The following is a 27,851-nucleotide window of genomic DNA, read 5'->3' on the forward strand; positions in this document are numbered from 1 at the left end:
GCTACCATATAACCGATCTCGGGTCTTGACTTCTTGAGCCGCTAGAGGGCGCAATTATTATCCGATTTGGCTGAAGTTTTGCACCAACTGTTTAACTTTAACTTTCAACAACTCTGCCAGGTATGATCAAAATCGGTTTATAAGCTGATATAGCTCCCATATAAACCGATATCGGATATTGACTTCTTGAGCCCCTAAAGGGCGCAATTATTATCCGATTTGGCTGAAATTTAACACCAAGTGTTTAACTTTAACTTTCAACAACTCTGCCAAGTATGATCAAAATCGGTTTATAAGCTGATATAGCTCCCATATAAACCGATATCGGATATTGACTTCTTGAGCCCCTAAAGGGCGCAATTATTATCCGATTTGGCTGAAATTTAACACCAAGTGTTTAACTTTAACTTTCAACAACTCTGCCAGGTATGATCAAAATCGGTTTATAAGCTGATATAGCTCCCATATAAACCGATATCGGATATTGACTTCTTGAGCCCCTAAAGGGCGCAATTATTATCCGATTTGGCTGAAATTTAACACCAAGTGTTTAACTTTAACTTTCAACAACTCTGCCAAGTATGATCAAAATCGGTTTATAAGCTGATATACCTCCCATATAAACCGATATCGGATATTGACTTCTTGAGCCGCTAGAGGGCGCAATTATTATCCGATTTGGCTGAAATTTAACACCAAGTGTTTAACTTTAACTTTCAACAACTCTGCCAAGTATGATCAAAATCGGTTTATAAGCTGATATAGCTACCATATAACCGATCTCGGGTCTTGACTTCTTGAGCCGCTAGAGGGCGCAATTATTATCCGATTTGGCTGAAGTTTTGCACTAAGTGTTTAACTTTAACTTTCAACAACTCTGCCAAGTATGATCAAAATCGGTTTATAAGCTGATATAGCTACCATATAACCGATCTCGGGTCTTGACTTCTTGAGCCGCTAGAGGGCGCAATTATTATCCGATTTGGCTGAAATTTAACACCAAGTGTTTAACTTTAACTTTCAACAACTCTGCCAAGAATGATCAAAATCGTTTCATAAGCTGATATAGCTTCCATATAAACCGATATCGGATATTGACTTCTTGAGCCCCTAAATGGTGCAATTATTATCCGATTTGGCTGAAATTTTGCATTATATTTTTGTTCTTACTTCTAACAACTCTGCCAAGTATAGTCTAAATCGGATCATAACCTGATAATACTCCTATACAATGCGATCTCTGATCTTGACTTCTTGAACCGCTAGAGGGCTCAATTATTGTCCGATTTGGCTGAAATTTGAATGAGGTGTTTTGTTCTAACTTCTAACAACTTTGCCAAGCATGATCTAAGTCGGATCATAACCTGATATAGCTCTTATATAAACCGATCTCGGATCTTGACTTCTTGAGCCGCTAGAGGGCGCAATTATTATCCGATTTGGCTGAAATTTTGCATGAGAATGGCTAGAGGGCGCAATTATTGTCCGATTTGGCTGAAATTTTGCATGAGAATTTTTGTTCTAACTTCTAACAACTCTGCCAAGCATGATCTAAGTCGGTTCATAACCTGATATAGCTCTTATATAAACCGATCTCGGATCTTGACTTCTTGAGCCGCTAGAGGGCGCAATTATTATCCGATTTGGCTGAAATTTTGCATGAGGTGTTTTGTTCTAAATTCAAACAACTCTGCCAAGCATGGTCTAAGTCGGTTCATAACCTGATATATCTCTTATATAACCGATCTCGGATCTTGACTTCTTGAGCCGCTAGAAGGCGCAATTCTTATCCGATTTGGTTGAAATTTTGTACAATGACTTCCGCCTTGGTCTCCAACAGCCGAACTAGGTATGGCCCCAATCGGCTCATAAAAGGAAATAGCTTAGCAATTCTTAGCCATTATCCTTTGTTTGTCTATAAACAGATATCGGCCAAAGAACTTGACAAATTCGATCCATGGTGGAGGGTGAGAAGATTCGGAATGGTCGAACTTAGCGAAAAGCCAGACACACGGTCATAGCTTGATCGTCTTATATATGTGTGGTCGCGCACTCAAAAATTTGTGGAAAATTGTACAAATTTTTTATTGGCAGTCGTTCGCGTACTTTACTTGCCATCAGAATAGATCGCAAGATTGCGTGAGAGGGAGCAAAATTTTGAAAGTTTGGTAATTGAGAGCTTGCAAATTTCTACTGGAGTTTTTTTGCAGTATAGATTTGCAGCATCGAACAACCGTTTTATGAAAACCAGCTGTTTAATTCAAGTAAATTTTCTTTGGAAAAGTACGCGAACAGACCTCTTACGACAATCAAAAATATGTTTATTTTAAAAGGCGGAAATGGTTTTTTTGATCTTCTGCAAACGGAGTGACAAAATGAATATTCATTCATTCTTCGGTGGTCGGCATAAAAACTATAGGGGATTTTTCCGCATAACAGAATTGGATCCTCAATATAAATAGATCCATTTCTGAATTACATTTGCTATATTTGCATCACTTTTACACAGATTTTCTTAAATTCTAAACTATTTATATTTTTTCGCCCTTGAGATTATAAGCCCTTGAGATATTTGCCCACATTAGTCTATACCGACCTCGTTGACAGTCGGAGACAGATTACAAGGATTTCCTCTCATCTTCAACACGCAATGCCGTTTTGTAGTCTTCAATTGAAAAGCAGCAAAAAGTCAAGTCTTTTATTACGGCTTAAGAAGATGATGATGGTAAGATGTTCTATAGCTGCGGTTTATGACCGACCATCCCTAGTTGCATGGTTGAATCTCTGCTATACATGCTCAATGGACTTGGATGACAATGGTGCCGAAAATAATGATGACGAGGAGTGCCTGCCTTTCCAGCCATCCATCCGACTGTCTGTCCGTAGTGGTTCCATTCTTCGCTTTGACTTGAGCCTTTTGTTAGTCTTCATTTAGAGGCGAACGTTTAATAAACAGTTGAAAAATGAATTATGGGCCAACCTCATGCTGAATGAAGTGTCTGAGCGTGGTGGAGTCATGGTATTAGAGTGTTTCAATACCTATAATACCCGTATATCGTAGTATTTTGTTTTTTTTTTTCCTTCAATTTTTAGTACTCTGGATCTTTGTGTCCGTCTGTCTGGCTGTCTGTCTGTGTGGTGAATTGTGTCTTTCTGTAAATAATTGTTTTCTAACTTCAATTTTGGCGCCATCAATGCTGACAGGTGAAATAGTTTGGTGCTGTTTTCTGGCGTTTTGTGTTGTTCATATGCTGTTGTTTTTGTTTTCGTTTTCTTGATTTTGTCTTCTTTCTTAATTATTTTCAACAGCTGAGTGTCATTTCTAAATGGCAATTTATTATGGTTATTACGGGCACAAGCATAACACAAATAATGACAATCTATTTAGTTGAACGAACCAAGCTGGGATTCGTGAGAAAAACTCACAAACGACGAGGGATTGAAATGCGATTAAAAGCCCCTACCTATCTATTTGATAGCTTACCTTAAATATAAAGTCCCCATAACATAGGCAGCATTCAATAAGGCAAGAATGACCAATCGTTGTGACCTGCCTATCTGGATCATTCATGACTCATTGCGGGCACCCATGTTCTCATAACCCTGAATTCACATGTACTTCTACCAAAGCACTGGTGCCCATTCGTATTGGGTCAATCATTACAAGCAAATGTCACCTCACACCACTCATCAAAAACTCCTTTAATTATATGGCACATGACACCCAATTGTATGGAATTATGCCCACCCCCACGTATTTTAAACAAAACCACGGCCACCTAACAGTTCGACAGGAGGACGAAACGGAAGCTTATGGAGCAGTGGCTTGGTCTTTTCATTTTTAAACAAAACCAGTGAATAAAACCACAGATCTCATGAGTCTCTTGCATATACAGAGGTATAATGAGTGTTTGCCAAAAACAACGCAAACACCGCAATTCTAATCTTAACACAATAAATTTGTAGCAAGTTGCCGAAAATAATGAAAAGTAGCATCCAGCAACGAAATTGAATATTAGCAATATTAAAATTTATTTTTGTTAAAATAAATGGGCCTTAATTATGATTTGAGTTAATGTGTTGTGTTGATGCGGTGTCTTACAATCACTCATAACACCGCCATGCACTCATAACACCGCCATAACACTGCAATGAATGAATGAGTATTCATGCGATCTCAACTCATATCAGTGTACTCAGCAAAACACTGCATCAATTGCAGTGGCAGTAAATGCTTACGCGGCATTTTTATGAGTAAACCGCAAATTAGAAAAATACCACCGCTTGCAGTTCTCTGGTTTGAAAACAAACACAAGAGTGAGGTGCAATCGTCCCGGAGGGCCTCATGGGCCTGTTTTTGTGAGTCGATAGAGGGAGTGAATGAGTCCTCTACGTTCTGCAGATTGCTCTCCAAGATCCAAAAACTCTTGAAAGCATTTTAAGAGAAGCTGCAGCTGGGTGCTCGGACGTGGCCAGTTGGTCGATGAACCCGGATGGAATTAATATCCCTCTGATACAACCCAGTACAGAGTCACTGTAAGTGGTTGAAGATATGATAATTGAGGGGAAGATTGTCTGGACGGTGAACTTGTTTGAATCCTACAAGCCAATGAGACCGTATGGCGTACTACCTTCTTTGCAACAAAGGTCAGGACCTTGTACGAGTCCTTGAGATGATAAAGTAGGTACAGGGTACATAGCTGTACTAATAGCTGAGGCAAAGAGTAGTGCCCCGAGGGAGTTGCTGTACATCATTCTCGATTTTATGCCCTTGCATCTGAATGTTTGTTGTGTGTCAACCTACATAGACTAAATCGCTGAGGTTAAGAGAAGTGCCCTAAGGAAGCTTGCAGTTAGTTTTTTTGAAGTCAAACACAAGAGTAAGGTGAAATCGTCCAAAGGGGCTTTTTGGACCTATTTTTGCGAGTCGATAGAGGGAATGAGAGAGTCCTCTATGTTCTGCATATTGCTCTCCAAGATCCGAAAACTTTCGAAAGCATTTTAAGAGAAGCTGGAGCTACTAACTGCTATGCACTTCCCTGGCTGCTCGGACGTGGCCGGTTGGTCGATGAACCCGGATGGAATTGATATCCCTCCGACACAACACAGTATTTAATCACTGTCCGTTATTGAGGATATGAGAATTGAGGGGAAGATTGTCTGGACGGTGAACTTGTTTTCATCCTACAAGCCAATGGCACCGGATGCCGTACTGCCTTCTTTGTTACAAAGGTCAGCATCTTTTGCCACACGACTCCTTGAGATGATGAAGTAGGTACATGGTACGTAGCTTTACTAATAGCTGAAGCAAAGAGAAGTGCCCTGAGGGAGTTGCTGTACATCATTCTCGATTTTATGCCCTTGCATCTGAATGTTTGTTGTATGTCAAGCTGGAAAGCCTGAGGCTAAGAGAAGTTCGCCAAGGAAGTTGCTGTACATCATTCTCGATTTTATGCCCTTGCAGCTGAATGTTTGTTGTATGTCAACCTAGATAGCCATAAGGCATGACGGTCCTAAAATTTCGGTCACTTCGGTTCATCTGAGGGGTCCGAGATGCGTCGGTTTGCTATATGCTGCGCGATTAACTTTATATCAAAGGAGTCCTTCCATGTTGAAGAGTTTCCTGAAAAGGGTTCTCTTGGCTGGGGGCACTCAACCCTTTCTGGGACCCTTTTCATACACTGTTGGGTCTAAGTTCTATGAGACCTTGGAGCTGGAGTCTTCATTAAAATCTTTGCAATCAAAGAATCTCATAGGGTTTTGGACGGATGCAGCGTATTTCAGACAAAGTCCTCGCGGTCCATAAGGCACCGGAGACGATGTCGATACCGGAGAAGTGGCCCCATTAGACTCACAATGTACGTGGACTGTCAGGCGGCGCTGCAGGCTCTGACTCGGGTCATATGAGGTCGAAACAGATTGGAAGATGCAAAGAAGTGACCATTAAATTCTAGCGGGGAAAGAAGCCGCCGACGAGCTAAACATGAATGGATCGCTGATTACCGTATATCTTGCTACGGAATCAGTGAGCACTCAACTTGTGAGCTTTTTAGGAGCGCGAATACGCGTGGTACATGTGGGCCCGGTTAAGCTAGTCATGCATAAAACTGAAAATCGAATCCAACTATAAATGCCTTTGTAAATTGCAAAGTACGAAGAAGGTTTCAGTCAATATTGCAGAAAGGAAGGGCAAAATTCGGGCCGTGCCCCCTGTACCCTATAAGTACACAGTGGGAGCTATATCCAGTTCTAAACCAATTTTCATGGACCTCAGCGGATGTTTTCAGATGCGTTATTAAACAATCCGTATCAAATTTCGAGCAAATATGTTCAAACTGCAATAACTACAATAACTACGGCTGACAATTTCCCAAAATCTGACGAAATCGAAACGGGAGCTATATTTATGGGAGCGGTTTTTATTATCGCATTTTCACTGCAAAACGGACGAATATATATATGAGAGCTATATCCAAATCTGAACCGATTTCTACAATTACAATAGGCTTCGTCTGTAGGCCGAAAAACATGCCTGTACCAAATTTAAAGATGATAGAATGAAAATTGCGACCTGTAGTTTGTACACAAATTAACACGGATAGACAGACGGACATAGCTCAGTCAATCAGAAAGTGATTCTGAGTCGAATCACCCTATACAACAGTAGTGGTGCAGGGTAAAAGAAATCAAGTTCATATTGTAGACCTCAAGCGGATGGTAGGGATTCTTTGACACTATCCAGCAAAAAAATTGGAAATCGGACCACAAACGAAGATTTGGCAACCCCGACAAATTTTCGAAATACCGAGGTGATCAAATTTAGGGACCTGCCAAAAGGAGCCCGGACAACCTAGCATATTGAAACTTTGATCTCGCTAACACCTCAAATTTCAACTGACCAATTTAAGGGGCTGCCAAAAGGAGTCCGGACAACCTAGCGCATTGAAACTTTGATCTCGCTAACACGAAATACCGAGGTGACCAAATTTAGGGGCCCGCCAAAAAGAGCCCAGCAACCTAGCACACGAAATTCCGAAGTGACCAAATTTAGGGGCCCGCAAAAAAGAGCCCAGACAACCTAGCACACGAAATACCGAGGTGACCAAATTTATTGGCCTGCCAAAAGGAGCTCGGACAACCTAGCGCATTGAAACTTTGATCTCGCTAACACCTCCGGTCTAACCATTCCAAATTTCAACTGACCACCTTAAGGGGCTTGCCAAAAGGAGCCCGGACAACCTAGCCCACTGAGACTTTGATCTCGCTAACATCTCAGCCCTAACCATTCCAAATAACCAACTTAAGAGCCTGCACAAAGGAGCCCGGACAACCTAGCGCATTGAAACTTTGATCTCGCTAACACGAAATACCGAGGTGACCAAATTTAGGGGCCCGCAAAAAAGAGCCCAGACAACCTAGCACACGAAATACCGAGGTGACCAAATTTATTGGCCTGCCAAAAGGCGCTCGGACAACCTAGCGCATTGAAACTTTGATCTCGCTAACACCTCCGGTCTAACCATTCCAAATTTCAACTGACCACCTTAAAGGGGTTTGCCAAAAGGAGCCCGGACAACCTAGCCCACTGAGACTTTGATCTCGCTAACATCTCAGCCCTAACCAACCCAAATAACCAACTTAAGGGCCTGCACAAAGGAGCCCGGACAACCTAGCGCATTGAAACTTTGATCTCGCTAACACGAAATACCGAGGTGATCAAATTTAGGTACCTGCCGAAAGGAGCCCAGACAACCTAGCACACGAAATACCGAGGTGACCAAATTTAGTGGCCTGCCAAAAGGAGCCCGGACAACCTAGCATATTGAAACTTTGATCTCGCTAACACCTTAAATTTAAACTGACCAACTTAAGGGCCTGCCAAAAGGAGTCCGGACAACCTAGCGCATTGAAACTTTGATTTCGCTAACAGGAAATACCGATGTGACCAAATTCAATGGCCTGCCAAAAGGAGCTCGGACAACCTAGCGCATTGAAACTTTGATCTCGCTGACACCTCCGGTCTAACCATTCCAAATTTCAACTGACCACCTTAAGGGGCTTGCCAAAAGGACCCCGGACAACCTAGAGCATTGAAACTTTGATCTCGCTAACACCGAAGCTCTAACCAATCCAAGCAGTCGATCGAGGTTCCATGTGCCTATTCTGAGTTATATAAAAATTAAAGTGTTGCGCTTTGTTTGATTTTTCCGAATATACTCTAAAGCTGCTGAATCGGGTCACACCAGGTCAAAAAAGCGTACTTCAGTTTGTGATATCCGCGAGAAGAGCGGACCCTCTGCCTAAGGACAATTTTCAAAAACGTCAGATCTCGTAGATGGGTGGATTGAATTAAGCGAAATGTTATATGTCACCGCCATGGTGGACCCCAGAATTGGTTGGTCTGAGGAAGGAATGCAGAAAACTCTTCAACAGAGGGAAAGTCACAAGAGCATCACACGATTGGGACATCTATAAGACTGAGCTAAGAGAATATAAGGGCGAGCTAAGAAAGGCTCAGAACAAATCCTGGGTAGAATTCTGCAGCTCCGTGAATGATACATCTGAGGCCTCTAGGCTAAGGAAGATCTTGTTCTCGAGACCTATTACGGCAAGTGAGGTAACACTAGAACTACTAGTTGAAACATATTCCCCGGAAAATTCTCCAACGGACAACGTGGCGGCAGAAAAGGTTGTCACTGGTATGCATTCGTCGGTGGTTATTAGGGAAATTGTATCTGGGCCGTAAGTCCTTTGGACGATAAGAAGTTTCGACTCCTTTAAGTCGCCACGCCCTGATGATGTATCACCGGTCAAACTATTGGGTTGCCCAAAAAGTAATTGCGGATTTTTCATATAGTCGGCGTTGACAAATTTTTTTACAGCTTGCGACTCTGTAATTGCATTCTTTCTTCTGTCAGTTATCAGCTGTTACTTTTAGCTTGCTTTAGAAAAAAAGTGTAAAAAAGTATATTTGATTAAAGTTCATTCCAAGCTTTATTAAAAATGCAATTACTTTCTTTTAAAAAATCCGCAATTACTTTTTGAGCAACCCAATATATTCTTAATCGTCTAGCCATGTCCGTCCGACCGTCCGCCTGTCTGTCGAAAGCACGCTAACTTTCGAAAGAGTTAAGCTAGCCCCTTGAAATTTCTGTTTTTCTGTCCGATTTGGAACATTTTCCGGGAAATTCTCCAACAGGCAATGTGGCGTCAGAAGAGGTTGTCACTGGTATGCGCATTCGTCGGTGGTTATTAGGGAAATTGTGTCTGGGCCGTAAATCCTTTGGGCGAGAGGAAGTTTCGACTCCTTTAAGTCGCCAAGGCCTGATGATGTATCACCGGTCGAACTACAAGCTGTGTCTGATAGATTGATTCCCTGGCTTAGAGAGATATACTCTGTTTGTATCAGAATGTCATAAATACCTGTGGGATGGAGGGACACGAATGCCATTTTCATTCTGAAATCAGGAAAACCCTACTACATGAAGGCGAAAGATTTTCGTCCTATTAGTCTGTCATCCTTTAAGCTGAGGACTCTTAAAATATATCTTAGGGCAAAAATCTCTGGAGATCGCCTGTCGCGGCAGCAGCATGCATATAGTAAAGGCAAATCCGCTGAAACAGCTTTCACAACCTAGTCGGTTACATAGAGGGTTCTATCGCTGTCAAGGAATATACAATGGTAGCATTTCTTGACATTGAAGGTCTTTTCAATAATATAAAACGAACGTCTATCATGAAGGAGTTGGAGTTTCTAGGCATCAACTCTACCGTAAGAAAGTTTAGTAATAGCTTACTTACTAAAAGATGCATAATGGCAGGCTTGGGATCTGTGGATCTAAAAAGACGGGTCAGCAGATTAACACCTCAAGGACGAAGGTGTACTGTCTCCTCTACTTTGGAATATAGTCATTGCAAATGCAAATTTTGCCCATTAACATACCACTAAGGAACAGGGGCAAACTTCTCACATATCAATGAGTGCAGTCCGATTCAAGTTTAAGCTCAATGATAAGGGGCCTCCTTTTTATAGCCGGGTCCGAACGGCGTAGGGGGGGGAAAACCACCACTGAAATTTTTTTTCTAATGGTCTCGCCAGGATTCGAACCCAGGCTTTCAGCGTCATAGATGGACATGCTTATCTCTGGGCTACGGTGGCCACCATATAGCCATTAACAAGATATTATTGTCTCTGAAAGAAAAAGGCGTTAAAGTGGTCGCGTATGCTGATGACGTGGTAATTGTGCTTAGGGGAAAGTTTCCCAGCTCTCTAAGAGATATACTTCAACAAGCTCTACGTGCAACAACAAAGTGGGCTACCAAAAGTGATCAAGGTATAAATCAGTGCAAGGCAGAAGTAGTCACTTTCAGCAGGAGATACAAGTTGCCTACAGTGGCACCTGTCTCCTCGGGAGGAGAGAATGCTCCATTTACAGAAAGCGCAAAATGCATGAGTGTTCTGCTGGACAGGAGATTGAACTTCAAATCCAAGATTTTGCAAAGATCATGAAAGGCCACTCTTGCCCTATACACCTGCAAGAGAGCCATTGGCAAAAGTTGGGGGTTTAGACCGCGTGTCATGCATTGGGTATATACTGCAGTTGTTAGACCTATAATGCTATATGGTGTCGTGGTCTGGTGGACGGCGCTTCAAAAATGCACCCACTGCTTAATACTTAACCGAATCCAAAGGATGACTTGTTCGTGAATCACAGCCGCACTACCGACGACACTATCTGATGCACTGAATTCAATGCCACATCTTATGCCTCTGGACATTGTGGCTAGACAAAGTGCAGCGACCACTGCCGTGAGGTTAAGGGAGAATTCTCATGGGTCATGTGGCGGCTACGGACACTGGGTTATCCTTGATACAATATCCGATGTTGCAGGCAGTGTGAAGTATACACTAGCTGAGCTGTTTTTTGGTAAAAAGTATTGTACCTTTATGCCTGATAAAACCGATTGGAACTACGATATCCCTGGTAACCAAAGTTATATATAGACTTCTATACGGATGGTTCCAAACTAAACGACCAGGAAGGATTTGGAGTGTACTCTAAAGATTTAGAACTGGCCATATCGAAAAGGTTACCCGAACACTGCAGTGTGTATCCAGCGGAGATCCTTGCAGTTAAGGAAGTGGTGGAAGGGCTATGATATAATGTCATTACGACGATTGGCATAAATATCTTCTCAGACAGCCAGGCAGCCATTAAATCTCTGGAGAACATGTTTCTGAACACAAAAACCACCCTCGACTGTCGTAGATCTCTCTACGAAATGGCGGAACAGTTTAAAATTCAACTGTTCTGGGTGCCGGGCCATAGAGATATCCCAGGGAATTATAAAGCGGACGAGCTTGCGAGACTAGGAACTACCTTACATACTCCAGGGACACTGGAATCTGTGGGCATGCCTCTAGCGACATGTAAGCTAAGTTTTCAGGACCAGACCCGAAGGACAACTAGTGTTAGATGGTTACAAAGAGGGGGCTGAAAGCATTCCAAAACTATGTGGCCTAAACTAGACTTGAAGAGGTCTACTGCTATGCTATCATTAGACGTCTCAGTCATTGTGTCCGTCATGACAGGTCACTGTCTAATCGGAAAACATGCTGACAATCTAAAGGTTGCCAGCAACGACTTTTGCAGAAGTTGTGAGGACATCGAAGAAGAAGTAGCTATAGAACACCTAAGGTGTGTGTCAAAAAGACACACCCACTTTAGGTTCTCATTCGTTTGAGAACCTGTCTGATTTAGCGGATGGGAACATCCGCACTGGCAGTCAGAAGGAGTTCCACTTTAGGTTTTCACATCTTCGAGAACCTGTCTGTGATCTTCAGAACATTCACAAGTTATTGGACTTTTTTAAGGGGATCTGGATGGTTCAACAGTAGGAACTAGAAGGCATTTTCCTTCTTCTGTTCCTGTGGTATCACAATGAACGGAAATGTTTAAGTGAGTCTGATGGCTGAGTGACATTTAAACCTAACCTAACCTATATGCCACCTTATGGTAACCCAAAAACACAAAATTGATATAAAACTTTGGGGTCAAATACGCGTAAAGGATACCCTACCCAAAACCACATCCAAGCGGTGTTATGGGTATCAAATGAAACGTTTTTAAGAGTAGAGTACGAGCTTTATATAACAATTTGACCTTACGTATAGGGGGCCCACCCCACTCTCAAAAACAACATGTTTACCGATTGGGTCAATGTGGGTATCAACTGGTAGGTAATTGGAAGTAGAATACGAAACTTATGAATAGAAATTTAGGGTGAAGTCAAGGGGGCGCATTCCTCAGTAAGAATAGGAAAGAATCTCTCCGAACCATTTAATAACAAACGAGGCTTCAGACAAAGAGACAGCCTATCTTTATACGAAGTTTATACGAGGTGCATATGTGAATAGATATGGCACACTACTCACAAGAGAACACATGTTACTCGCCTATGCCGACGACATCGACATCATAGGTCGGTCACCGGAAATAGTAAAATGGGTCTGGCAGTAAATGGAGATAAGACAAAATGGATGGTTTCAACTCCCAAAAAGTCTTGCACAACCGAGCTGATAAAGCAAATGGAGAAAGTTGGGGACCACAATTTTGAGACAGTCAGTAACTTTATCTGCCTCGGCACCGCCGTAACCGAAACGAATGACCCCAGTTTTGAGATTCAGCGAAGAATAATACTGGCAAACAAATGCAACTTTGGACTAAGTAAGCAGTTTAGAAACAAGACCACCTCTCGACAGACGAAGACTACACTTTACAAGACACTGATACTACCCGTGCTTTTATGTGGTTCTGAAGCATGGGTACTTGTGAATGCAGATGAGGCAGTATTTGAGAGAAAGACTCTTCATGCGATAATGGAGAATAAAGGCGAGCTGTATGACGACGATAGCATAGTTACACGCATTATGAAGAAGCTCCAGCAAAGATGTATTTTGAAGGCAAACACGGTGGTACACGCAAACCGGGAAGACCAAAAGACCGATGGAAAGGTCAAGTGGTGGGAGACACCTCGAAACTTGGTGTCAGAGATTTTAGAATGAGCGCAAAAGATTGAGGCGCTTTTACCGCTATTCTACGTTCTACATTGGCTAGGTCATGTTGTCAGAATGGATGAAGAAGCTCCAGCAAAGAAGTCTTTTGAAGGCAAACACGATGGTACTCGCAAACCGGGAAGACCAAAAGAACGATGGAGAGATCAAGTGATGGGAGACACCTCGATTCTTGGTGTCAGAGATTTTAGAATGAGCGCAGAAGATCGAGGCGCTTGGAACGTTATTCTACGTTCTACGTTGGCTAGGTCATGTTGTCAGAATGGATGAAGAAGCTCCAGCAAAGAAGTCTTTTGAAGGCAAACACGATGGTTCTCGCAAACCGGGAAGTCCACAAGACCGATGGAAAGATCAAGTGGTGGGAGACAACTCGATTCTTGGTGTCAGAGAATTTAGAATGAGCGCAGAAGATTGAGGCGCGTGGAACGCTAGCCTTCATTCGGCTAGTGGAACTAATATTCTGTTATAGCCAATTAAAGTAAAGTAAGGTAAAGTAAAGTCAAGAGGGGCCGCCCAAGCTCAAAAATCACCGCGGACTTGTAAGCCGATCAGGACAATATGGAATTCGAACCACATATATTTGAGATTGGCATACGAAATCTTTAATAAACTTTGGGGTCTATTCCCAGGCGGATGGTCCCACCCCAAAATTAAGCACAAAATGGATATGTCCACCGAACTGACAAAATGGGACTTAAGCCAAAGGAATATGAGAGTAAAATACGAAAATTATATTAAAATGTGAGTCAATTTCCGGGTAATCACCCCACACAAAATTATGCCCCAAATAGACTAGCATACCAAACGGGACAATATAGCACTCTAATGAAAGGTTTTTGTAGCTCAACATGAATATAAGTCATTTTTGGACCATGTCAAAAGGGACCGCAAACAATTATGGATGCAGTGAAGCACACCGGACCAGGTAGACCTCTATATTTGGTTGATCCAATGCAATCATTGTTTATGTCAACAGAGATACCATTGTTTTTAACCATAGTAACAGACCTTTTCACATTGCTACTCTGACATCATCTTCTGAAACATCTTCCTAAACATTCTCCACTCCTTTTGAAGTAAACGAACGAATAAATGACCCAAAGTTTAGAGACGCAGGTATTTAGACCCCCAAAACCCGATTGTAACCAAAAGTGCGAAACGCAAGATCTCGATATGGGTTTATTTTTTCACATAAAATATGGCCAGGTAACATCTTATGGGAGAACACAAAGAAAATGCCCTTGTGCCAATTAGACGCCCATGGAAGCGACATCACTTGCCGCGACAGAAACTAATGACGGTTTCATTTACTTCGATATCGACATTTATTTCATTTTCATTAAGAGTTCTCTTTTTTCAATGCCCTTGAAACGCATACAAAACCCAACGAACAATGACGAAAAACTTACAGATGAAAGGAATTATGCCGCCGCCAACGAAAAGCGTCAAGAACACCAAAGCCAAAATGTACTTTGTGTAAAGCCATGTTGTTTGACCTTTATAATGGTGATGGAGTTGTTGTTGTTTACGTAGAGCATGTTCTTTTTTTTTTTTTGAAAAAAAAAAAAAAACAAAAAACGCCGTTAAATATGTTTTTGTTAGACTCTATCATTAAACAAATGGACATTCACAGAGAGAGGGACGAACAAACTAACCAACGCATGGCTAAGAACCACCAACCTACGCAATAAAGACCATGTATTTTACTTGACAATCAAGGCACAGTGGTAACATAATCAAAAAAAAAAAATCTTTAAAAAATGAAATGGATTAGCATTTGCCGAGTGCGACGGAAGACTTTACGACATTGCCAAAAGGCGGCGAACTGTGCCCTCTAGTGGCCCAAGAAGTAAAATCGGGAGATTGGTTTATATGGGAGCTATACCAGATTATGGACCGATTCAGACCATATTTGGCATTTAAGTTAAAGGTCATAGAAAAACTGCGTTGCCCAAAAAGTAAATGCGGATTTTTCATATAGTCGGCGTTGACAATTTTTTTCAACGGCTTGTCACTCTGCAATTGCATTCTTTCTTCTGTCAGTTATCAGCTGTTACTTTTAGCTTGCTTTAGACAAAAAAGTGCGCGAAATTTTGTTTACATTTGCTTGCTTGGCGTTTAATATGGAGCCCACACAGGAGCATTTTCGTCATATTTAAGTTTTATTTTTTCCGTAAAGGAAAAAACGCGGAGCAGGTTGCTAAAAAGTTACGAGAGGTGTATGGTGATAAAGCCTTAAAAGGAAGACAGTGTCAACATTGGTTTCGCAAATTCCGTTCTGGAGATTTTTCACCTAAAGATGAGCCACGTTCAGGTCGGCCAAATGGAGTTGATGATGACCAAATCAAAGCATTAATCGAATTGGATCGTCATGTAACTGAGCGTGAGATAGGAGAGAAGTTAAATATACCAAAATCAACCGTTCATTATCACATAAAAAGTCTTGGACTGGTGAAAAAGCTTGATATTTGGGTACCACATGTATTGAAAGAAATTCATTGAACAAACCGAATCAACGCTTGTGATATGCACCTTAAACGCAATGAATTCGATCCGTTTTTAAAACGAATCATAACTGGAGATGAAAAATGGATTGTTTACAACAACGTTAGTCGAAAACGATCATGGTCCAAGCATGGTGAACCAGCTCAAACCACTTCAAAGGCTGTATATCCACCAAAAGAAGGTTATGCTGTCTGTTTGGTGGGATTGGAAGGGTGTGGTATATTTCGAGCTGCTTCCAAGGAACCAAACATCCGATTAATTCGGATGTTTACTGTCAACAATTGGACAAATTGAATACAGCCATCAAGGAGAAGCGACCAGCATGGGTCAATCGTAAAGGTGTCATATTCCACCAGGACAACGCTAGACCGCACACATTTTTGGTCACTCGCCAAAAACTGAGTGAGCTTGGCTGGGAACTTTTGATGCATCCACCATATAGCCCTGACCTTGCACCATCAGACTACCATTTATTTCGAGCTTTGCAGAACTCCTTAAATGGTAAAACTTTCGGCAATGATGAGGCTATAAAATCGCACTTGGTTCAGTTTTTTGCAGATAAAGGCCAAAAGTTCTATGAGCGTGGAATACTAAAATTTGCCAGGAAGATGGCAAAGGGTTATCGAACAAAATGGCAATTATATATTTGATTAAAGTTCATTTTAAGTTTTATTAAAAATGCATTTACTTTCTTTTTTAAAAATCCGCAATTACTTTTTGGGCAACCAATACATTTCAGCCATATCGGATAAAAATAATTGAGCTCTGTATATGCTCAAAAATCGATCGGTTTATATGGGAGCTATATCTTTATATGGACCAATATGGTCCATTTACAATGTTAACAATTCCAACTGATCTACACTAATCTAATAGCTAGCTTTACCCTAGTTTTACTACTTCGAAAGATTAAAATGTCATGGCCATCAAGAATATATATAAAGGGTGATTTTTAGCTAATATCCTTTTGGCAACACTGATAGAAACAGCTCACGCATTTTTTAGTGTCTTGTTTCACTGTCAAACATCCTCAGTTTTGTCCATAATTAACCATGAATCGTCTTACAAACGGACAATGCTTGCAAATGATTGAATTTTATTATCAAAATTCTTGCTCTATTAAGAAAGTTCATCGGGCGCTTTTTTCATTTTATGAACGAATCTCATTTTTGGCTCAATGTACCGTAAATAAGCAGAATTATTGATTTTGGAGTGAAGATCAGCCAGAAGCATTGCAATGCATTCAGAAATAGGCACAGTTTGGTGCGGTTTATGGGCTGGTGGCTTCATTGGACCGTACTTCTTCAAAGATGATGTGAATCGTAACGTATTCATAGTTTCGGGGAGGGCTATCGTAAGATGATATCAAACGCTTTTTTACCCAATATGCAACAACTTGACTTGCATGACATGTGGTTTCAACAACACGGGGTCACATGGGTCACGTAACAATGGACTTATTGAGAGGCGAGTTCAGTGAACGGTTTATTCCACGTTCGAGACCGGTCAATTGGCCGCCTAGATCGTGCGATTTAACGTTTTTAGACTATGTTTTGTGGGGCTCATGTCTATACAGTCAAGCCCGCTTCAATTAACGCATTTATTCGTAAGATGTCGGTCGAAATGTTGGACAGTATGCCAAAATGGGACTAAGCGAATGGGGCGCAGTCACGGTCAACATTTGCATGAAATACTCTTCAAACTTCAATTATATGGACCGATCGATTCAATTAAAGATTTCAAGCATTTTTCTGAATTTTGTGTTTATTTTTTGAAAGACTTTCAAAACTTTATGGGGTTTTTCGATGTCTTTCAAACGGAATGACGAAATTGGTATACCCTCATTCTATGGTGGAGGGTATAAAAAGAAAACTGAAAACAAGTAAAAGCGTGCTAAGTTCGGCCGGGCCGAATCTTATATACCCTCCACCATGGATCGCATATGTCGAGTTCTTTTCCCGGCATCTCTTCTTAGGCAAAAAAAAGGATATAAGAAAAGATTTGCTCTGCTATTAGAGCGATATCAAGATATGGTCCGGTTTGGACCACAATTAAATTATCTGTTGGAGACCTGTGTAAAATGTCAGCCAATTCGAATAAGAATTGCGCCCTTTGTGGGCTCAAGAAGTAAAATAGAGAGATCGATTTATATGGGAGCTATATCAGGCTATGAACCGATTCAGACCATAATAAACACGTATGTTAATGGTCATGAGAGAATCCGTCGTACAAAATTTCAGGCAAATCGGATAATAATTGCGACCTCTAGAGGCTCAAGAAGTCAAGATCCCAGATCGGTTTATAAAGGGTGATTTTTTTGAGGTTAGGATTTTCATGCATTAGTATTTGACAGATCACGTGGGATTTCAGACATGGTGTCAAAGAGAAAGATGCTCAGTATGCTTTGACATTTCATCATGAATAGACTTACTAACGAGCAACGCTTGCAAATCATTGAATTTTATTACCAAAATCAGTGTTCGGTTCGAAATGTGTTCAAATTTTGACAAATTTTGTTCAGCGATGAGGCTCATTTCTGGTTGAATGGCTACGTAAATAAGCAAAATTGCCGCATTTGGAGTGAAGAGCAACCAGAAGCCGTTCAAGAACTGCCCATGCATCCCGAAAAATGCACTGTTTGGTGTGGTTTGTACGCTGGTGGAATCATTGGACCGTATTTTTTCAAAGATGCTGTTGGACGCAACGTTACGGTGAATGAACACATTTCGAACCGAACACTGATTTTGGTAATAAAATTCAATGATTTGCAAGCGTTGCTCGTTAGTAAGTCTATTCATGATGAAATGTCAAAGCATACTGAGCATCTTTCTCTTTGACACCATGTCTGAAATCCCACGTGATCTGTCAAATACTAATGCATGAAAATCCTAACCTCAAAAAAATCACCCTTTATGACAGCTATATCAGGTTATGAACCGATTTGAACCATATTTGGCACAGTTGTTGGATATCGTAACAAAACACGTCATTTCATTCCAATCGGATAAGAATTGCGCACTCTAGAGGCTCAAGAAGTCAAGACCCAAGATCGGTTTATATGGCATCTATATCAGGTTATGAACCGATTTGAACCATACTTGGCACAGTTGTTGGATGTCATAACAAAACACGTCATGCAACATTTCATTCCAATCGGATAAGAATTGCGCACTCTAGAGGCTCAAGAAGTCAAGACCCAAGATCGGTTTATATGGCAGCTATATCAGGTTATGGACCGATTTGAACCATACTTAGCACAGTTGTTGGATGTCATAACAAAACACGTCGTGCAAAATTTCATCCCAATCGGATAAGAATTGCGCACTCTAGAGGCTCAAGAAGTCAAGACCCAAGATCGGTTTATATGGCAGCTATATCAAAAAATGGACCGATATGGCCCATTTACAATACCAACCGACCTACACTAATAAGAAGTATTTGTGCAAAATTTCAAGCGCCTAGCTTTACTCCTTCGGAAGTTAGCGTGCTTTCGACAGACAGACGGACGGACGGACGGACGGACAGACGGACGGACATGGCTAGATCGACATAAAATTTCACGACGATCAAGAATATATATACTTTATGGGGTCTCAGACGAATATTTCGAGTAGTTACAAACAGAATGACGAAATTAGTATACCCCCCATCTTATGGTGGAGGGTATAAAAACACCACAGAATGATACAAGACAGAACAAGTAAAAGAGTGGTAAGTTCGAATCTTATATACACTCCACCATTAATCGCAAGTTCTTTGAATGATTATTTTAAATATATATGAGCTATATCAAGTTATTGGCCGATATGGACCATACTTGTCATGACTGTTAGGTGAGATTTCAAATTCCCCTGTTCTGGATGCCGGGATATCCCAGGAAATTGTAAAGCGGATGAGCTTGCGAGACTAGGAACTACCCTACACATTCCAGGAATACTGGAATCTGTGGCCATGCCTCTAGCAACATGTATGCTAAGTTTTCGGGATCAGGCCCGAAGGACAATGAATGATGGATGGTCACAAAGAGGGGGCTGTGAGCATTCCAAAACTTGCAGAGGCCTACTGCTTTGCTTTCATTGGCTGGAACAGACGTCTCAATCATTGTGTCCGTCATGACAGGCCACTGTCTAATCGGAAAACATGCTGACAGACTGAAGGTTGTTAGCAACGACCTTTGCAAAAGCTGTGAGGACATCAAAGAAGAAGAGACAATAGAACACCTTATGTGTGTGTGTGTCCCGCACTAGCAGTCCGATGGAGTTCTACTTAGGTTCTCCTTTCTTTGAGAGCCAGTCTGATTTGGCGGATGTGAACATTCGCAAGTTATTGGGCTTTTAAAGCGATCTGGATTGCTTAACGGTAGGAACTACAAGGCATCTTCCTTCTTCTGTTCCTGTGGTATCACAATGGACGAAAACGTCTACGTGAGTCTGATGGCAGACTGCTACTTAAACCTAGCCTAACCTAGGATAGGTTGAAAAGAGGGTGCAGATATTAGTCCGTCCCATGCCACTAAGGACATACACCAAAGCCAGTAATCGGCTTGTTGTGCGCTCTAAAAACTAAAAAGTAACATCGAAAAAGAAAATTTTAAGTTAAGAATTCCGTGGTACTTACAAAATCCTTAATTGTTTTCCATACCACTTCCTTAAGGTGGTTCATGTCTGGTATCCACACCTAAGTACCGGTATGCAAATGCCGTCCAATGACATAAGAAATGCTTCAATGTCTCATCATCTTCCCCACATGCCCTACACATGCTATCACCGTGTGTCCCGTTATGATGTCGAAAGCTACGATGACCACCTTCTTACTTGCTTCCAGTAATAGCCTCGTCTTTTCACGATACCGATCACCTCATGGGATTTTCGTCGTCCTACTGACCGTTTCGCAGTTCCATAGTGTTACATGCGAGATGGTAGCCCACGGCATTAACTCGGACTGCGTCGACCCAAAAGTATTCGGGTGAACCAAGTTTATTGACGGCAGTTCTCTGGCCTTCACCGCCAAATCGTCTGCCCTTCCATTCCCCTTACTCCGTTACGGCCTGGCACCCAAACGATGCGGATTGTGCCATCCTCAGAGAAGGCGTTAATCTTCTTCTTACACTGCAAGACTGTTCGTGAAAGACGGAACAGACAGATGGACATGGCTAGATCGACTTAAAATGTCATGACGATCAAGAGTATATATACTGTATGGGGTCTTAGATGCATAACCGACGGACCTTTAGTGTACGCATGCTGATAACCGCAAGCTAGCCAAGGGACAAGACGGTCAATTATAGATATTTTTGTCTAGGATCTTCAAAATTAAGGTTGAGAAACTGGTTAGCCTGTTGTCCTAGAGAGAGGTAGAGAATGGCTCGGTTTCCCCGCATAAAAACCATCCTAACCACTCGCCACCCAGCAAAAACCCATCTCAAGGAGTCATACGACAAATGGTCCTGTCCCTAGCAGGCAGTACGGCATGCTGTCCCATTAACTTGAAGTGTTCAAACGAATTCAGCGCCCAGAGTCAGTGACTAGTACACCGATTTGGACCATACTTGTCACGATTTTCATAACAGAAGCCTACGCGCAAAATGTCAGCTCAATCGGATAACAACTGCGGCTTTTAGGAGCTCTAGATGTCAAATCGGGAGATCGGTTTATATGGGAGCTATATCAGGTTCTAGACCAATTCGGACCGTACTTGGCACAGTTGTTAAAAGTCATAACAGAATACTACATGCAAAATTTCAGCCAAATCGGACCAAAATTGGGACTTCAAAAAGTCAAGTCGAGAGATCGGTTAATCCAAATCTGAACCGATATGGCCCATTTGCAAGCGGCTAGCTTTACTGGTTCAACGGTTATCTTAATTTCCACAGACGGACGGACGGACATGGCTAAATCGACTTAGAATGTCTAGACGATCAAGAATATATTGACTTATACGCAGATCAATACTTCCAGATTAGTATACCCCCCCCATCCTATGGTGGTGGGTAGGTAAAAATGTTGCTAAAATTTGATTTTCATATTAAATTTTTTTTTTTTTGTACAAAAATTCTACCCATCATATTTGCCAGATAATAACTTCAAAGTACCACAGTGCTTTGGAGGGCCGCATGGACGGACAACCACATGACCATGTTCATTGACCGGCCCCTGAGCCCCTGAGTGGATGAAGAAAGTGTTGGTGGAACATGCTGTTTCTCAACTCATTCCATTTCTGACTTCCCTCTTCATTAGGAGGAGACATGCTATGGGTAAAGGGAGAGAGACACAGATAACAACGAAAGACGTAGCCTTTTTCCATAGCCTGATGCTTGCTTGACTGCCCGATTGTCCGTGTGTGTGTGTGTGTGTGTGTAGCCATGGTAATTGAATGTTGTTGTTAGTGCTAGTATAGCTGTTTATTGTTATTGTTGTTGTTGTTGTTCTTGGTGTTGGTATTTGACGTTCGCTTATTCATTAGAGACCAGACAGGTGTAAAACCAAATAAACATGTTTGAAACAACAAGTCATACTTAAGCAAGCGACCAAGCGGCCAATAGCCAAGGTGTTGTTGCCCCTGCGCTCTAAGTATTCTTATGCTTGTTGTCGCTATTGGTAATACTGAAGTTGTTGTTGGTGCTGTTGTTGTACTAATAGTGGCATTAATTCTTGTTAGATCATAAACATTCCTTTGGATAGGAATTTTCGTTTAATTTTTCTTTCCTTTTTTGGTTTTTTGCTTACCATGTCGTACTTTTAGCACTAACAACTGATGGTGTATGGTGGACTTTGCTGTGTCCGCGGATGTGAACCCCTGATGGTGGTGATATTCCTGGCATTCGTTAGGTTTGTACAAAAAGTGGAATGTAATTTATAAATGTATTTATTTGACATCATTATAAAATGTGTTTGTTTTTCTTGTAGACTTCTCCATTCTCCTGGGTTTCCTTTTTTTTGCATTTGAATAGAAAGAATTATGGCCTATTGTTAATAATTTAGAATACAAACGAAGCGAGGAATATCCTGCTGTCAAAGTAATCAACATTGCCAGCTGTTTTCCAAAAGGATGATGGCCATGGGTACTATAAGAGGTCATGGTTAGAAATAAGGTATTATTCAAAATTTCATTTCATGGGCACCCAGAAAGCTGAGTTGGTAGTGCAGGGGTCGTGGGTTCGTTTCCCGCCAGAAGCTTTGGTCTGTCGCTACTGTGGTATCACAATGGACTTAAAATTGTCTGAGTGAGTCTGTAAATTACTGCCACTCTCACCTAACCTAACCTTCATCGAGAATTCATCTAAATGTCAGCTGTATTTCCTAAACTCAACACAAAAAAATTTCAACAAAAATTCACACAAAAATAAAATTTTACACTTTGACTATGTGCCATAGATGGAAATGCGCGTTAATTCGTAACACTACCAAAAAAATCTACATTTGGATTGAAAATTCATGAAAAATCATATCTCCACCTTTGAAAACTTTAAATAGTCTATGTAACTTCTATTACCAGGGATATCGTAGTTCCAATCGGTTCTGTCATGAATAGAGGTACAGTAATTTTTTTCAAAAAGCGGCTCAGGTAGGATATAATCTACACTGCCTGGAACATTGAATATTGTATCAAGGATAACAGACGCCACATGACCAAAGAAAAAGCTCCCTTAATCTCACGGCACTGATCGCAGCAATTTGTCTAGCCACAATGTCCAGAGGCATTAGATGTAGCATTAAAAGCAGTGCATCATATGGTGTCGTCCTCTGTGCAGCTGTGATGCACAAACAAGCCATCCTTTTGGATCCGGTTAAGTATTGAGCAGTAGGTGGACTTTTGAAGCGCCGTCCACCAGACCACAACACCATATAGCATTATATGCCTGACAACTGCAGTATATACCCAATGCATGAGGTTTTATCTAAACCCCCAACTTTTGCCAATGGCTCTCTTGCAGGTGTATAAGGCAAGAGTTGCCTTTCTTGCGCTTTCTAAAAAGTTGGATTTGAAGTTCAGTTTCCTGTTTAGCAAAACACCCAGGTATTGAGCGATTTTTGTAAATGGAACATTCTCTCTACCCAACTCTCAACTTGTATCTCCTGCTGAAAAGAACCACGTCTGTCTTGCACGGATTTACGCCTAGACCACTCTCGGCAGCCCACTTCGCTATTACACGCAGAGCTTCCTGAAGTATATCTCTAAGAGTGCTGTGAAACTTTCCCCCAAGCACAATTGCTACGTCATCAGCATACGCGACCACTTTTACGGCTTTTTCTTCCAGAGTCTATATTATATTGTTAATGGCTATATTCCAAAGTAGAGGAGACAGTTCACCTCCTTGCGGTGTTCCTCTGCTGACCCATCTTTTTAGATCCACAGATCCAAAACCTGCTGTAATGCATCTTTTAGTTAGATCTGAACTATATACGACACGGATGTCGAAAAGCCGAACATAAGTCACTGTGTCAAATTTCAGTGAAATCGGATTATAAATGCGCCTTTTATGGGGCCAGGACTTTAAATCGAGATATCGGTCTACATGGCAGCTATATCCAAATCTGAACCGATTTGGGCCAAGTTGCAAAAACATGTCGAAAAGCCTAACACAAAGCACTGTCCCAAATTTCGGCGAAATCGGACAATAAATGCTTCTTTTATGGGCCCTAAACCTTAAATCGAGAGATCGGTCTATATGGCAGCTATATGCAAATCTGAACCGATCTGGGCAAAATTGAAGAAGGACGTCGAAAAGCCTAACCAAACTCACTGTGTCAAATTTCAGCGACATCGAACAATAAATGCGTCTTTTATGGCCCCAAAACCTAAAACCTAGATATCGGTCTATATGGCAGCTATATCCAAATCTGGACCAATCTGTGCGATATTGCAGAAGTATGTCAAGGGGCTTAATTTAACTCACTGTTCCAAATTTCGGCGACATCGGACAATAAATGAGAATTTTATGGGCCCAAAACCATAAATCAAGAAATCGGTCTATATGGCAGCTATATCCAAATCTGAACCGATCTGGACCAAATTTACGAGGGATGTCGAAGGACCTAAGACAACTCACTGTCCCAAATTTCAGCAAAATCGGACAATGAATGTGGCTTTTATGGGCCTTACACCATAAATCGGAGGATCAATCTATATGGCAACTATATCCAAATCTGGACCGATCTGAGCCAAATTAACGAAGGATGTCGATGGGCCTTACATAATTCACTGTCCCGAATTTCATCAAAATCGGATAATAAATGTGGCTTTTGTGGGCCTAAGACCCTTAACCGGAGGATCGGTCTATATGGCAGCTATATCCAAATCTGAACCGATCTGGGCCAAATTGACTAAGAATGTCGAAGGGCCTAACACAACTCACTGTCCCAAATTTCAGCGAAATCGGATAATAAATGTGGCTTTTATGGGCCTTAGACCCTAAATCGGAGGATCGGTCCACATGGCAGCTATATCCAAATCTGAACCGATCTGAGCCACATTAACGAAGGATGTCAAATGGCCTAACACAACTCACTGCCCCAAATTTCAACAAAATCGGATAATAAATGTGGCTTTTATGGGCCTAAGACCCTAAATCGGCGGATCGATCTATATGGGGGCTATATCAAGATATAGTCCGATATAGCCCATCTTCGAACTTAACCTGCTTATGGACAAAAAAAGAATCTGTGCAAAATTTCAGCTCAATATCTCTATTTTTAAAGACTGTAGCGTGATTTCAACAGACAGACGGACAGACGGACGGACATGTCTAGATCGTCTTAGATTTTTACGCTGATCAAGAATATATATACTTTATAGGGTCGGAAATGGATATTTCGATGTGTTGCAAACGGAATGACAAAATGAATATACCCCCATCCTTCGGTGGTGGGTATAAAAATGCTACCATTGTATATTTCTTGACAACGAGAGTACCCTCTATGTAGCCGACTAGGTCGTGAAGGGCTGTTTCATTGGATTTGCCTTTACTATATGCATGCTGTTGCCTCTACAGGCGATATCGAGGGATCTTTGCCCTAAGATATGTTTCTAACAACCTCTCAAGAGTCTTCAGCATAAAGGATGACATACTAATAGGACGAAAATCTTTCTCCTTCGTGTGGCAGGGTTTCCTGCTTTCGGAATGAAAATGACCTTCGTGTCCCTCCATCCCACAGGTCTATATGACATATGACAGATACAAGCAGGGTATATCTCCCGAAGCCAAGGTACCACTTCATCAGACACAACTTGTAACTAAACCGTTGATACATCATCAGGGCCTGTCCACTTAAAGGAGTCGAAACTTCTTATTGCCCAAGGGATTTTCGGCTCAGACACAATTTCCCTTATAACCTCCGACGAATGCATACCAATGACAACCTCTTCTGGCGCCATGTTGTTCGTTGGAGAATTTCCCGGGAAATGTGTATCAACGAGTAGTTCTAGTGTTTCCTCACTAGACATTGTCCATACATTCTCTGCCTTCCGTAATAGGTCTCGAGAACAGAATTTTCCTTAGCCTAGAGGCCTCAGATGTATCCGCCACGGAGCTGCAGAATTCCACCCAGGATATGTTCTGATCCTTTCTCAGCTCGCCCTTATATTTTCTAAGTTCAGCCTTATAGATGTCCCAATCGTGTGGTCCTCTTGTGGCTTTCGCCCTGTTGAAGAGTTTTCTGCAGTCCTTCCTTAGACCAACCAGCTCTGGGGACCACCATGGCGGTCGCTGTTTGCCCCTTGGCTTGGCTGTATGCTGACACTAAGCGAGTCATTCAGGGCCTTCGTGATTCGCTTGACCATTATGTCCATATCCTGCGCAGTTGCCACTTCCTTTTCTGGTCTAGAAGGGATAGACGTGCAGAATTCGTGCCAAAATTTAACTCAATCCGCCTTCCCTCTGTGTATCCGAAGGACCACTCCTGCAGTATGGATGGACATGGCTAGATCGACTCAGAATGTCGAGAATGGGGTCTTTGACGAATATTTCGAGGTGCTACAAATGGAATGTATAGACTAGTATACCCCCATGCTATGGTGGTGGGCATAAAAAGGTTTCAACTCATGAGTTCAACAAAAAATTCAAAATTTCAACCAAAATCCCTTATAAACCCAGTTTTAAATGCTCGTCCGTCCGTCTGTCTGTGAAAACCTCGAAAACTGGAAGGAGTAAAGCTAGGCGCTTGAAATTTTCCACTACCTATTAGTGTAGGTCGGTTGGGATTGTAAATGGGTTATATCGGTCCATATTTCGTTATAGCTCCGATCTCCAGATTTTACAACTTGAACCCCTAGAGGGAGCAATTCCTGTCTGATTTTGCTGAATATTTGAACAAGGGACTTCTCCAATGACCCACAACTTATGTACAAAGTATGGTTTAAATCAGCTTAAAACCTGATATAGCTCCCATATAAACCAATCTCCCGATTTGACTTCTTGAGCCACTAGAGGGCGCAATTCTTATGGCCAAAATTTTCTACTATGACGTCTTCAATGACACTTTATGAACGTACCAAGTATAATTCGAATCGGTCTGGAACCTGATATAGCTCCCATATAAACTGATCTCCCGATTTTACTTCTCTTGAGCCTCTAGAGGGCGTAATTTTTATCCGATTTAGTTGACATTTTTCCCAAGCACTTTTTCTATGCCCTCTAAAATACGTATATGGTCTGAATCGCTACATAACTTGACATAAAGGGTGATTTTTTAACTATTATCTCTTTGGCAACACTGGTTTCAACACCCACACACGTTTCGTGTTTTGTTTCACCGTCATACATCTTCAGTTTGTCCTCATCGCTCCGCCTTTGCCAAGACAACATGTTCTCTGAACCTGTTGTATGTTGCACTTTTTCGCCATAGCAGTCCACCAAACTACTGAGGCGTAAGTAAGTATTGGTCTTATCACGCTCCTGAATAGCCAGTGGACTATCCTTGGAAACTTTAAAATGGATCCAGAATTCCTGACTCCATCAAAAATTCAAAATTTTATCGAAAATCCAACAAAATTCCAATTTTCACGAAGAAAACTTTAAAATGGCTGTATCTCCTAAACTATGCGTCCTAGAGGGAAATGGGCCTTAATTCGTGACGCCAGAAAAAAATTCAAAATTTCATCGAAAATCCATCAAAATTCCAATTTTTACTAAGAAAACTTTACAATGGCTGTATCTTCTAAACTATGCGTCCTAGAGGGAAATGGGCCTTAATTCGTGACTCCAGCAAAAAATTCAGAATTTCTTCGAAAATCCATCAAAATTCGAATTTTTACTAAGAAAAATTTAAAATGG

General features: G+C 41.5%; 1 protein-coding gene and 1 long non-coding RNA gene across 3 annotated transcripts in view; one reads left to right on the forward strand and one right to left on the reverse strand.

Annotated features, from left to right (window-relative positions):
- LOC131995343 (uncharacterized) overlaps positions 1 to 27,851 on the reverse strand; it is a 466,869-nt gene that overhangs the window by 429,524 nt on the left and 9,494 nt on the right. The window lies entirely within an intron of this gene.
- On the forward strand, positions 22,344 to 22,952 carry LOC131995350 (uncharacterized). The gene is made up of 2 exons (XR_009397402.1): positions 22,344 to 22,407; positions 22,486 to 22,952. It is a non-coding gene; the product is annotated as an uncharacterized LOC131995350 (long non-coding RNA).

Source organism: Stomoxys calcitrans, chromosome 1 (genome assembly GCF_963082655.1).
Source record: "Stomoxys calcitrans chromosome 1, idStoCalc2.1, whole genome shotgun sequence".
NCBI lineage: Eukaryota > Metazoa > Arthropoda > Insecta > Diptera > Muscidae > Stomoxys > Stomoxys calcitrans.